We start from the raw sequence: 14,470 nt of genomic DNA, 5'->3' as shown, positions 1-14,470 counted from the left end.
TACCCCGTCATCAGCTCTGCTATGAAATATGGTTCATTTTTATTGACATGGTCTCGCTTATGCAAACACATGATCAGCTCGATGGCGACTGGCTGGCCAGGGGTTTGTCAGAAAACAGTCAGAGTGAGTAGAGTTGCACGTGTGGATAGAATTCAGACTTCAGTAATTTCCAGGATCACCTCCACTTCAGAATGACTCCACCTGTAATGACATGTAATTAAATCCACATAAAGGCCAATCACATTGAGTCCTAACACAGAGGCCCAAACACCAGGGCATTGTTCAGCAGCGCTAGCAAAACCTTCTCTGCTCCATCACAGTTCTGTTTGAGGGTTGAAAATCTGGAAACCAAAATACATTTGAGCTGGGAATGAGTTTTAAATATGAGAGCTTCAGTCGTGATGAAACGCTCTGATTCCATGACAGGAGGGAGCGCTGGGAGTTTATGTAAGATCTCACAGGCCCAGCAATGCTGACTGGGGACATCACTGTTCTGACAAGACAACCTGGACATAGTTTGTAGTTTAATTAGAGGACTAGAATAGCATAAACACACAGTTCTATGACAGCATGCTGGAGGTACTGTGTTTGTATAGGAAATGTCATTGGTCGACGTGTCATTGGTTGTCGTGTCAGTCTGCTATGCTGAACACGCCCACAACATGTGCATATCCACAATAAAACCGCAACATGGCCACAGCTTAACGAACTCCATCCTGGTCTAATTCTGCATTTTTGCACATTTGCAGTTGAGTTACTTCACACTGTAGAGCCACTCCAAACTTCACAGCTTCAGGACGGACTGAGAGGGAACGTGTGTGATCTAGTTTTGCTGTAATTGCTGTTATCACCACTGTAATGTCCCCTCACATGATGTAGAACTCTGGTCTCTCAGTGATTGGTAGTTGATAATGTCAATCATAACGCAGACTTCAGGTGAGCTGGTCTCCACAGCTCTGGGCGATGTGAGCCTGCACGCACACACTGGTACTGGGAGAGCTGAGTGGCATCTGTTATCAACCACAGCCACACAGTCTGCTGCTATCTGGGCTGCTATCAACATGAACAGAAAGTATTCTGCCACTGCACCGCAGTGAAACACCCAGCAGGGCGGCGCTCATGTGTGTTTACTGCAAACACTCACACACTATGTTTATAGTCTCGTATGTCACTCCATTAGTCATGTGGCCTCAGTCTAACATCGTTCTGCACCTGCGCTGTTGTATCACAACTCTCTTTACTTTGAGTGCACAGCAGCAGACCGGCTTGGTGAGCCAGAGCAGAGGTAGATCTCTCCACACTAGTGATCTCACCACACTAGTGATCTCTCCACACTAGTGATCTCACCACACTAGTGATCTCTCCACACTAGTGATCTCACCACACTAGTGGTATCTCCACACTAGTGATCTCACCACACTAGTGATCTCTCCACACTAGTGATCTCACCACACTAGTGGTATCTCCACACCAGTGATCTCTCCACACCAGTGGTATCTCCACACGTCTAAGTGGTGACTCCCTGGGCCTGGACAACACACCACACCTTCTGTTTCAGCTGGATCTGACAGAATAGGCCAGAATACATTCCATCATCAGCCATTCAGTGCTGGTCTATCGTGCCTTCATCTTGTCAACAGCAATTTTTTTATTTCTTTGTTGGAGGTTTTCTGTGCCTTTAACAAGCAACGGGATTGAAAGGAGAGAGAGAGATAAAGGAAGAAAGAGAAAGCATTTTAATTGCAAGCTCTACAAATGGCACTTGCGGGTCTGTTGCTTGGTGCATTTGCATTTAAAGAGAAAAACAGATGAGGGCCTTCAGAACAGCAGGACTGTGCTCCACCCACTCCACCTGCTCCACCCACTACACCTGCTCCTCCCACTACACCTGCTCCACCCACTACACCCACTACACATGCTCCTCCCACTACACATGCTCCTCCCACTACACCTGCTCCACCCACTACACCTGCTCCTCCCACAACACCTGCTCCACCCACTACACCTGCTCCTCCCACAACACCTGCTCCTCCCACAACACCTGCTCCACCCACTCCACTTGCTCCTCCCACTATACCTGCTCCACCCACTCCACTTGCTCCTCCCACTATACCTGCTCCACCCACTCCACCTGCTCCACCCACTCCACCTGGCCTTCAGGCTAAACTGCCTTAATTGCATCATTGCTATAATTATCCAAGTAATTATTTTTTTGACATTGATTTCATTCTTCTCTCTCCTCGTCTCAAGAGAAAAGAAAGATGAAGAATCTAAATGAGTGTATAAGTTTAGTGCTTGATTATTCTATTACACTAGAATTTGACACATAAAATATGGCCATATTGGCTGTGATTCAGCCTGAGAAATTATTAATATTGTTAGGAATTGCATAATGTTCCAGCAAAGCAGTGCTCATTTAATAACCACGGAATCAAACGCAGCAATATATTAGAGCCGGGCGGCATGTTATGTAAGAGTCAGCATTCTTGTTTTTAAAAATGAGTCTGCAGCACCATAAATCAGTGTGTTCACACTCACCTAATCCAGAAGACACAGTGGTCATGCAATTACACACACCAGAAAAACTTAAAAAATTAAAACGATCTATCTGTGAGCTCATGAAGCAGGACCCTGGAACCTGTTCAGCTCTTTCTAACTCCAGCTGTTCGGTTGCTCTTTAATTAACAACATGTCAAAAGTACAAGAAGAAAGAATGAAAACTGGTCATAGCATGAAGCTCTCACACTGATCTGTAACGCAGCACTTCATAAATCACTAATGATGGTAGCTGATATAAACCAGCCAACGTCTCTCCTTCCTGTGGAGTCCTTGTCTTCTTCTGCATTAGAGTGTGAGGACAGACGTCTTCACATCGTCCCTGCTGAAGCACTTTCCAAGTGTTTTCCAGTCAATCAATATCACATTACACAACTTTCTCATTTAAACTGCACAAATTTTTCTAAGAAACTTAAATGGCAACTTTCTTGCATGCCATGTGTGTCCGTGGTTGTTCCGGCCACACTCACATGGGGCTCATGCACGCTGAGCTTCTGGCGTTGATCTGATCAGGCTGCAGGGACGTTAGGGAGGTTTGAAGCAGTGTCCTGTATCCTGGTTGCAGTGTCCTGTATCCTGGTTGCAGTGTCCTGTATCCTGTTTGCAGTGTCCTGTATTCCAATCTAAACATCCCAGCCAGGCTGGAACGCGTCTCCAGATTCCACAGGGACCACGTTGATCTCGTTAGCACCTCCACCGTCCTCATGAGGATTTACTGAAAACTAGCTCATGTCTCAATTAACACAACATTGACATTGGTTGCATTTGATTGAGGTCTAGTTCTACTACACCTTGTATCTGCTGTGTTTATCTGCTCTATATATTCACTACAGGCTTGATGACAGAACACCGAAGGTATTCTGGTTCAGATCCAGTTTTACATTCCGTTTCAGATCCAGTTTTACATACAGTTTCACATAAATCCTCACCCTAACCCTAATCGTAACCCTAAGCATCACCCTCACTGTAATCCTAATCCTAACCCTCACCCTAACCCTAACTCTAACCCTCACCCTCAATGTAACCCTAACCCTAAGGCTCAGGGCCGTGCTCACCACCTACAAGCCACCTCATGTGAGACACACTCATACACACACATGCACACACACATGCACACAGGCACCTCTGTGTGTATATGAGTGTGTGTGCATGGCTGTGGGATGATGTGTGTGTGTGTGGGTGGTTGTGTGTGTGTGGATGAATGTGTGTGTGTGTGGGTGGATGTGTGTGTGTGGATGGATGTGTGTATGTGGGTGGTTGTGTGTGTGTGTGTGGGTGGTTGTGTGTGCGTGGATGAATGTGTGTGTGTGGGTGGTTGTGTGTGTGTGGATGAATGTGTGTGTGTGGGTGGTTGTGTGTGTGTGTGGTTGTGTGTGTGTGTGGGTGGATGGATGTGTGTGTATGGGTGGTTGTGTGTGTGTGGATGAATGTGTGTTTGTGGGTGGTTGTGTGTGTGGGTGGTTGGATGTGTGTGTGGGGGTGGATGTGTGTGTATGGGTGGTTGTGTGTGTGTGGATGGACAGGCAGGTCCATCCTCCACCTAGACACCAGAGATACCTGCTCTTCTACAGCAGTGGTGTAAGGAGCAGGTCTTCCCAGGTACACTTCTTCACCATCATCTTCCTCAGGATGGTGAAACGGCACCTCATCATGTTTCTATGTTAATTTAACATGTCAAAGCTGGAGGGTTCAGCCCCAGACACAAGTCACTAGGGGACATCGGAGGCATGCTCTCTCTCTCTCTCTCTCTCTCACACACACACACACACACACAATCACACACACACACACACACACACACACACACACACACACACACACACACACACACACAATCACACACTCCCTCTGAGGATACAAATTTACCAGCCATGCCAAGAGTGTTTCCTCTAGCAATGTGTATGCTCACGGGCTGACGATTTACAGGACAGAGACAGAAAGAGGAAAGAGGGGGGAGAGAGAAAAAGAGAGAGAAAGAGGGAGGAAGAGAGGGAGGGAGAGAGGGAGGTGGTGTAGAGCGATAGGGAGGATTCCATGTTCTCCCCAGTGCTGGAAATGGCTGGAGATTCATGACGATGTGAATCTCTCTCACTCCCTTACTATCACTCCCTCACTCTCTCACTCTCACTCCTTTACTATCACTCCCTCACTCTCCTGATTTGTGGGCACCAGGCAATGCCAACCCTGGGGGCGGGGCATCCATGTTGCCATAGCTCCCACCTCCAGCTGAATGGCTGTAGGAGTGGTTTATATGTTGGATTAGAACTAAGTACTCCACCATAAAGGTGTAGCAGTTACAGACATGAAAGAGCAAAGATAATGTCACTGCACACACATACACACACACATACATACACAGACACCACACACACATACAAATATACACACACAAACACACACGCACACACACGTACACGCACACACACACGCACATACATACACATATACACACACAAACACACACACACAAACACACACACACACGCACATACATACACAGACACACATACACAGACACACACATACACACCCATACACACACACATATACACCACACACACACACCACACACACATACACATACACACACACACACACACACACACACACACGTACACACACACACACACACACACACACACACACACACGTACACACACACACACACACACACACACACACACACACACACACACACACACACTACATGTTGTGGACAGGCCTGCTGGGTCTGATCCTGCAGATGACAGGGAGTAGCAGCAACCTCCACTTAACACATAATAACACACCACACCACTCTGCTACGTGTGTGTGTGTGTTTGTGTACGTGTGTGTGTGTGTACGTGTGTGTGTGTGTGTGTGTGTACGTGTGTGTGTGTGTGGTGTATGTGTGTGTGTGTGTGGTGTATATGTGTGTGTGTGTATGTGTATGTGTGTGTGTGTGTGGTGTATATGTGTGTGTGTGTATGTGTATGTGTGTGTATGGGTGTGTGTGTGTGTGTATGTATGTGTGTGTGTATGTGTGTATGTGTGTGTCTGTGTATGTGTGTCTGTGTATGTATGTGCGTGTGTGTGTGTGTGTGTGTGTGTGTGTGTGTGTGTGTGTTTGTGTGTGTATATGTGTATGTATGTGCGTGTGTGTGTGCGTGTACGTGTGTGTGTGTCTGTGTGTGTATATGTGTATGTGTGTGTGGTGTCTGTGTGTGTGTGTGTGTGTGTGTGTGTATGTGTGTGTGTGTATACGTGTGTGTACGTGTGTGTGTATATATGTGTGTGTGTACATGTGTGTGTGTGCGTGTGTGTAAGTGACCTTGATAGTGTTTAGAATACATTGGTGAATACTTTCTCAGTGCCATGTGAGACACACACATGCATACACACACACACACATCCACCCACACACACATCCACCCACACACACATCATCTCACATCCATGCACACAGAGAAATTATGTATTCAGCACACAGACACATTAATGAATAAATACACATGAATAGATATTCACTCACCATCACAAGGTTCCTACTCTCTCTCCCTCTCTTTCCCTCCCTCTCTCCTTCTCTCTCCCTCCCCCTCTTTCTCTCCCTCGCTATCTCTCTCTCTCTCTCTCTCTCTCTTTCATTATCAATGTCCTGCTCTGTCGTTGTCCTGCTCTCTCGCTGTCCTGTCCTCTGCTCTGCAGGATATTTGATTTTCCTCCATAACGTGTTTTGCTGGCTCATGTCTCTCTGACAGTGAAACATAAAACACCACTGCAGGTTCATATCGCCTTCTGATTGCCGCCCTCGTAATCACACCACCTCTTACTTCTCAAGGCGGGGGAGGCGTGATCACTCTGGTTCACATGTCCGCATCAGAGTCATGGGGTGACTGGGGTCGTGAGTCACGGGGTGACTGGGGTCGTGAGTCACGGGGTGACTGGGGTCGTGAGTCATGGGGTGATGGGTCATGAGTCATGGGGTCACTTGGGTCGTTCTGTGACCTTAGATTGTCAGGTTGGTCTTTAAACTCACCTGGGCCCCTTTTTGACACAGAAACACAAAGACACAGCCAATCCCTTTGGGCCCAACACCGTGGCCCCTGGGCACTAACACACACTTCTCAGGGGCCGTCCCAGTACCACGGCCTGGTGAGCTCTACGTGCACAAGCAGCTCTTGAGGACTTGTTCCCAACCCTTGTTTATTGTTTCATTTTCTGATACTTTGTGGGCATACAAAATGCAGCAGTTATGGATGTTTGGAGAAGAGTGATGTGGTGGGGTGCAGGTGGAGTGTGGTGGAGTACAGGGGCCACTGGTGTGGCACATGCTCCATCTGCCCTGTGTCACCACCTCCTGCATCATCACGCACTCTGGCAGAAGCAATAATGCTGAAGCTCATATTAGCCGAACTCTGCTGGCATCTGGGACGTTGTGTCCCACAACTGTGCTGCTGAAATATGAATTCTAATATCAGCTCTCTCCGCCTCTCTGTCCCTGTAAACGTATAAAGTGCAAGCAAACAACAACTTCTACAGTGCAATCAAACAGCTAATCAACCAAACAAAGAAAAACGTCTGAAACACGGCTCTGACACTCATCTCTGAAACATGTCTGAAACACGTCTGAACCATTTCTGAAACACGTCTAAAACACAGCTGAAACATGTCTGAAACACATCTAAAACATGTCTGAAACACAGCTGAAACACATCTGAAACATTTCTGAAACACATCTAAAACACAGCTGGAACATCTCTGAAACACGTCTGAAACACAGCTGAAAGACGTATGAAACACGTCTGAAACACATCTCTGAAACACACCTCTGAAACACGTCTGAAACACAGCTGAAACACATCTAAAACACAACTGGAACATCTCTGAAACACATCACTGAAACACGTCTGAAACACGGCTGGAACATCTCTGAAACACGTCTGAAACACGTCTCTAAAACATTTCTGAAACACACCTCTGAAATGCTGTTTCATGCGCCCACTATGTTATCAACACCCTTGACTTGAGCCAATCTACCCCAAGCTGAGGTTTTCTGTGTGGCATGGTTGACCCTGCTGCAGTAATGAGGGATCAGAGTGGAACTGAATGGCAACCCTCCTGCCATGCCTCAGTGATTCCATTTCAATAATCAGACTCCGCCTCTTTCTTCCCCAGTAACTGTAACACGGCTGCTTCCATGGTTGCGGGTCAGTGGGCGGAGCTGAACTGCTGGCTGTACCGCCCAGCTGGCCGTCGATGTGATGCTAATGAAGAGGGTTAGGCTGTGCTTCAGTTCCTCACACTCTTCCTCTCTCTTTCTCTTCCTCACTCTCTCTCTCTCACCTCTGCAGGTCATGGATGCTCTCTGTCGCCCCCTGGCTATGTCACCTGCAGCAGCACACGGAGGGTTTATGTGGTGAGTGGCTCCGTGACGTTATGTGAGGGTGGTTGTCTCTGTGGGCTCATTGTGGAGGTGGTGTTACATGCTAGACTGCTTTATTACATGTTTGATAGCACCATTTTCACTGATTGTCCATTGGCGGAGAGAGAGAGAGCAGAGAGACTGTGGGAGCCAGCCACGTTGGAACTGCTACAGGAATCTTGGGGCAGAAAATCATGAATAAAAACATCTAGTGGGATGTGCAAACACACTCAGAGTGTAGTAAACCCCCACAACCCCTACGGCTCCATTAAGACGTTCATGTTTCACAGCCCTGCTTAACTACCATGCAGGAAGGCAGTCTGTCTTAACTTCAGAAAGCATTAACCGTCTCACATGTAGAAAACAGAAATAAGTGTTTAAGATTGCGTGTCATTTATGGGAAGGTTTCTTCAGTTCTGTAGCCTCGTTGGTCACACACACACACACACACACACACACACACACACACATTAATAAGAGTGCTGATGAATGATGATTGTGGGCTGAATGGCAGAAGCGAAATGAGCGCGGTGTGTGTTTACTTCAGCAGGTGATTCATCCTCACCTGGACCACAGCGCATGTTTACCAGCAGCTCTGTGTCTGTGAAACGTAGTTCACACACCTGCTCCTCCAGAGTCACACAAGGTCGCGAAAGGTCGCACAAGGTCGCGAAAGGTCGCACAAGGTCACAGAGAAGCTGTGCAGCAGCAGCACACATGGCACAGCCACGCAGGGAATCATGGGATTGAATTATTGCAGACCAGTTCCTCACATTGCCATGACAACATGGTGGGCTTACTTCCTGTCACGCTGCTCCACAACATTCTCATGCACATAGTCTGAGAGATGGAGCCAGTCCACAGTAATCCCAGTCCACAGTAATCCCAGTCCACAATAATCCCAGTCCACAATAATCCCAGTCCACCATAATCCCAGTCCACAGTAATCCCAGTACACAGTAATCCCAGTCCACAGTAATCCCAGTCCACAATAATCCCAGTACACAGTAATCCCAGTCCACAGTAATCCCAGTCCACAATAATCCCAGTACACAGTAATCCCAGTCCACAATAATCCCAGTACACAGTAATCCCAGTACACAGTAATCCCAGTCCACAATAATCCCAGTCCACAATAATCCCAGTCCACAATAATCCCAGTGCACCCAGAGAGATAAGCACTGGTAATACTGGGATCACTGGGGCACATGTGCCGTGTGACACATCAGTGGGGGATGTCCTGGCCAATGAGAAGCCTGAGGCTTGGATATTAAATAAATGCATATTAACCCAAAGAAAATAAATCTTGCTGGCATAAAAAGCATTATTTTAATACACTATAATATTGCCATAAAGAAGCATTAACCCTGGGTCTGAATGAAAGCATGTCATAAAGTATAATATCCATGATCATCAGTGGTGAGTTTGTCAGAGAGAAATGGAACAATATTGCCAGCGTGTCTAATAACAGACGTGGGAACACGTGCAGAAGCAGGGACCCCTCACGCCAGCACACACACACGCCAGCACACGCACACGCCAGCACACGCACACGCCAGCACTCGCACACATACAGCACACGCACACGCCAGCACTCGCACACATACCAGACACGCACACGCCAGCACACGCACACATACAACACACGCACACGCCAGCACACGCACACATACAGCACACGCACACGCCAGCACACGCACACATACAGCACACGCACATGCCAGCACACGCACACATACAGCACACGCACACGCCAGCACACGCACACATACTACACACGCACACGCCAGCACACGCACACATACAGCACACGCACACGCCAGCACACGCACACATACAGCACATGCACACGCACATACAGCACACGCAAGCACACGCACACATACAGCACACGCACACGCCAGCACACGCACACATACAGCACACGCACACGCCAGCACACGCACACATACAGCACATGCACACGCCAGCACACGCACACATACAGCACACGCCAGCACACCACACACACACACATATAGCACATGCACACGCACATACAGCACACGCAAGCACACGCACACATACAGCACACGCACACGCCAGCACACGCACACGCCAGCACACGCACACATACAGCACATGCACACGCCAGCACACGCACACATACAGCACACGCCAGCACACCACACACACACACATACAGCACACGCACACGCCAGCACACACACACATACAGCACACGCACACGCTAGCACACACACACATACAGCACACACACACGCCAGCACACACACACATACAGCACACGCACATGCACACATACAACACACGCACACGCCAGCACACCACACACACACACATACAGCACACGCACACGCCAGCACACCACACACACACACATGCAGCACATGCACACGCCAGCACATACACACATACAGCACACACACACGCCAGCACACCACACACACACACATACAGCACACGCCAGCACACACACACATACAGCACACGCACACATACAGCACACCACACACACACACATACAGCACACGCACACATACAGCACATGCACACATACAGCACACACACACGCCAGCACACATCCAGCACACACACACGCCAGCACACACACACATACAGCACACGCACACACCAGCACACGCACACATACAGCGCACAAACACGCCAGCACACACACACATACAGCACACACACACGCCAGCACACATCCAGCACACACACACGCCAGCACACACACACATACAGCACACACACACACCAGCACACACACACATACAGCACACACACACACATACAGCACACACACACGCCAGCACACACACACGCCAGCACATGCACACATACAGCACACGCATGCAGCACACTCACACATACAGCACACGCACACGCCAGCACACGCAGCACACGCACACATACAGCACACACACACGCCAGCACACATACAGCACACACACACGCCAGCACACACCAGCACACGCACACATACAGCACACGCACACGCCAGCACATGCACACATACAGCACACGCACACATAAAGCACACACACGCCTGCACACGCACACATACAGCACACGCACACATACAGCACACACATGCAGCACACACACACATACAGCACACACACACGCCAGCACACACACACATACAGCACACGCATGCAGCACACGCACACATACAGCACACACACACCCCAGCACACACACACATACAGCATACGCACACATAAAGCACACACACCAGCACACGCACACATACTGCACACGCACACATACAGCACATGCACACATACAGCACACACATGCAGCACACACACACACATACAGCACACACACACGCCAGCACACACACACATACAGCACATGCACACGCAGCACACACACACATACAGCACACGCACACACACACACACACACACACATACCCCAGCACGCACACATGCCAGCATGCACACACGCCTGCACACGCAGCACACACACACACGCCAGCACACACACGCACACACACACACACACACACACACACACACACACACACACACAGCATGTGCACCCGCCAGCCACACTCCCAGCCTTGAAGCCTGGAATGGTTGGACATGATTAATAATTCATGCACTCAGAGCAGAATTGGTGCAGTTTAACAAGAGTGCTTCTCTTTGAAAGCACACATCAAATGTATGGAATAAGATTGAATTATCTTTGTTGTTTTTTAGAACTGAGTATAACCCTTCATCAACACAAGTCATACTGTTTTTACTGTTGTTTACCCTCCTTTCTGTGCCCGACCACAGTATTATCCGTTCAGTAAACCACACACTCTCGCTGCTGCTCTAGTTGGTACAGGCCTGTTTTAGCTGTGTAATAAATCACAGTCAGAATCTCCAGACACACCATGTTTATCCCTTATTTGTCATTTTCCTTTTACTATCTGAACTATTTTATCTGTCTCATCACATAGGAACCCACGTTTTCTCTGGGCTTTTAGTTTAAATGTTTATCTCTCTCTCTCTCTCACTATCTCTCTCTCTCTCTCTCTCACTATCTCTCTCTCTCTCTCAATCTCTCAATGAGACCTTCATCAAGCACAGCACCTTTCCCACAAGAGGTTTTATTTTTAGTTCACAGCGCTCTGCTGTTCCAGAGAGGGGAGCACAGATGTGTCTGTGGGTTCCTCTCGTGAGCTCTGCCCCATGTCTGCCCCAACACACCACTGACACTGCTGGGTTGCCATCCACACAGGAAGGGCGTGAGGAGGGGGCATGATCCATCCATCTGCCACTGAGAAGGGATGAGGTCATGATGGGTCACACAGAAATACATCCCCCCGTGTTTGCAGTCGCTCCCTCCTGAGCTCCTCTTTCCTCTGCCGACAGACAGGAAGCTGGAGAAAAGCTGTTAGATTGGCCCAGACCCACAACAACCCAGCACATAATGTGTCTTTGTGCTGAGGAGCGAGACGGATCCTGGCACTTATTTACTACTGCGTACCAGTGTCTGTACTGCTAGCAATTCCTCCTGCTTTGTCTCATACAGACCACCACCTTCATACAGACCACCACCTTCATACAGACTGTCACCTTCATACAGACCACCACCTTCATACAGACCACCACCTTCATACAGACTGTCACCTTCATACAGACCACCACCACCTTCATACAGACCACCACCTTCATACAGACTGTCACCTTCATACAGACCACCACCTTCATACAGACCAACACATTCATACAGACCACCACCTTCATACAGACCGCAAACTTCATATAGACCACCACCTTTATACAGACTGTCACCTTCATACAGACTGTCACCTTCATACAGACCACCACCTTCTTACAGACCACCAACTTCATACAGTTAGACCCCCTTTTGCCTTCAGAACTGCCTTAATCCTTTGTGGTAGATTCAACAAGGTACTGGAAACATTCATCAGAGAGTCTGGTCCATATTGACATGATAACATCACGCAGTTGCTACAGATTTGTCAGCTGCATATCCATAAGGTGAATCTCCCGTTCCACCACATCCCAAAGCCCAATAGAGATTGGACTGAGATCTGGTGACTGTGGAGACCATTGGAGTACAGTGAACTCATTGTCATGTTGAAGAAACCAGTCTGAGTGGAGGTTTCAGAAGATGGGTACACAGTGGTCATAAAGGGAAGGACATGGTCAGCAATACTCAGGTAGTCTGTGGCGTTGACACAATGCTCAATTGGTACTAATGGGCCCAAAGTGTGTCAGGAAAATATCTCCCACACCATTGTACCACCACCACCAGCCTGAACCATTGATACAAGGCAGGATGGATTCATGCTTTCATGTTGTTGATACCAAATTCTGACCCTGCCATCCTAATGTTACAGCAGAAATCGAGACTCAAGGTTCGATGTGTTGTGTGTTCAGAGATGCTCTTCTGCATGTCCCAGTTGTAACGACTGGTTATTTGAGTTACTGTTGCTGTTCTAACAGCTCAAACCAGTCTGGCCAGTCTCTTCTGACCTCTGGCATCAACAAGGCATTTGTGCCCACACAACTGCCACTTACTGGATATTTTCTCTTTTTCAGATCATTCTCTGTAAACCCTAGAGATGGTTGTGCGTGAAAATCCCAGTAGATCAGCAGTTTCTGAAATACTCAGACCAGCCCGTCTGGCACCAACAACCATGTCACGTTCAAAGTCTCTTAAATCACATTTCTTCCCCATTCTGATGCTCGGTTTGAACAGCAGCAGATCGTCTTGGTCATGTTTACATGCCTAAATACATTGAATTGCTGCCATGTGACTGGCTGATTCGACATATTGAGCAGTTGGAAAGGTGTACCTAATAAAGTGGCCAGTGAGTTTATATTAAGAATATAGAATAATATATAGTAAGAATACAGAATAGAATATAAAATAAGAATATAGAAAACGTTTTAGAATAAGAATAGAATAAGTATATAGAATAAGTAGACTAAGTATATTAGAATAAGAATATAGAATAAGTACATTAGAATAAGTATATTAGAATAAGTATATTAGAATAATAATACAGAATAAGTCGAGTACTGCACTGTGTATGTAGACAAGGAAAATATGAATTTTTATTACTGGGAATATAAGAATTGTAACTAGTATTATATGAATAACTATAACATATGAATTGTTACTACCAAGAATAAATGAATCATTCTTACAGAGAATATATGCATCATTATTATCGAGAAATATATGAATCATTATTACTGGACATATATGAATCATTATTATTGGACATATATGAAAAAATTTTATTAGGAGTGTTGATCATAGTTCAGTTTAAATAACAATGATGTCTTAGTGAATCAAAGAATTTGCCAAATGACATTTTAATAAGAAATAATATTATCAGTTAGGAAATATTATTCATTGATTTTTTTTATAACATGATTTTGTTCTTGTGTTACAATAGAAGTTAAATCATATTTCATATCTATATCTTTGGTCTTAGCACAGATCCTTGTATAATCACAAATGCAGCCACACAAA

General features: G+C 47.0%; 1 protein-coding gene across 2 annotated transcripts in view; it reads left to right on the top strand.

The window, feature by feature from the left end:
* Positions 1–14,470, top strand: part of lingo2 (leucine rich repeat and Ig domain containing 2) — a 232,399-nt gene that overhangs the window by 39,858 nt on the left and 178,071 nt on the right. For both annotated transcript variants that reach the window (XM_077021016.1, XM_077021017.1), the window contains exon 2: positions 7,887–7,951. The gene's annotated coding sequence lies outside the window, so the exon portion shown is untranslated. The remainder of the gene's footprint in view (positions 1–7,886; positions 7,952–14,470) is intronic.

The sequence above is a fragment of the Brachyhypopomus gauderio genome, chromosome 11 (genome assembly GCF_052324685.1).
Source record: "Brachyhypopomus gauderio isolate BG-103 chromosome 11, BGAUD_0.2, whole genome shotgun sequence".
In the NCBI taxonomy this organism is placed as follows: Eukaryota; Metazoa; Chordata; class Actinopteri; order Gymnotiformes; family Hypopomidae; genus Brachyhypopomus; species Brachyhypopomus gauderio.
This window is presented reverse-complemented; position numbering and strand designations above follow the sequence as displayed.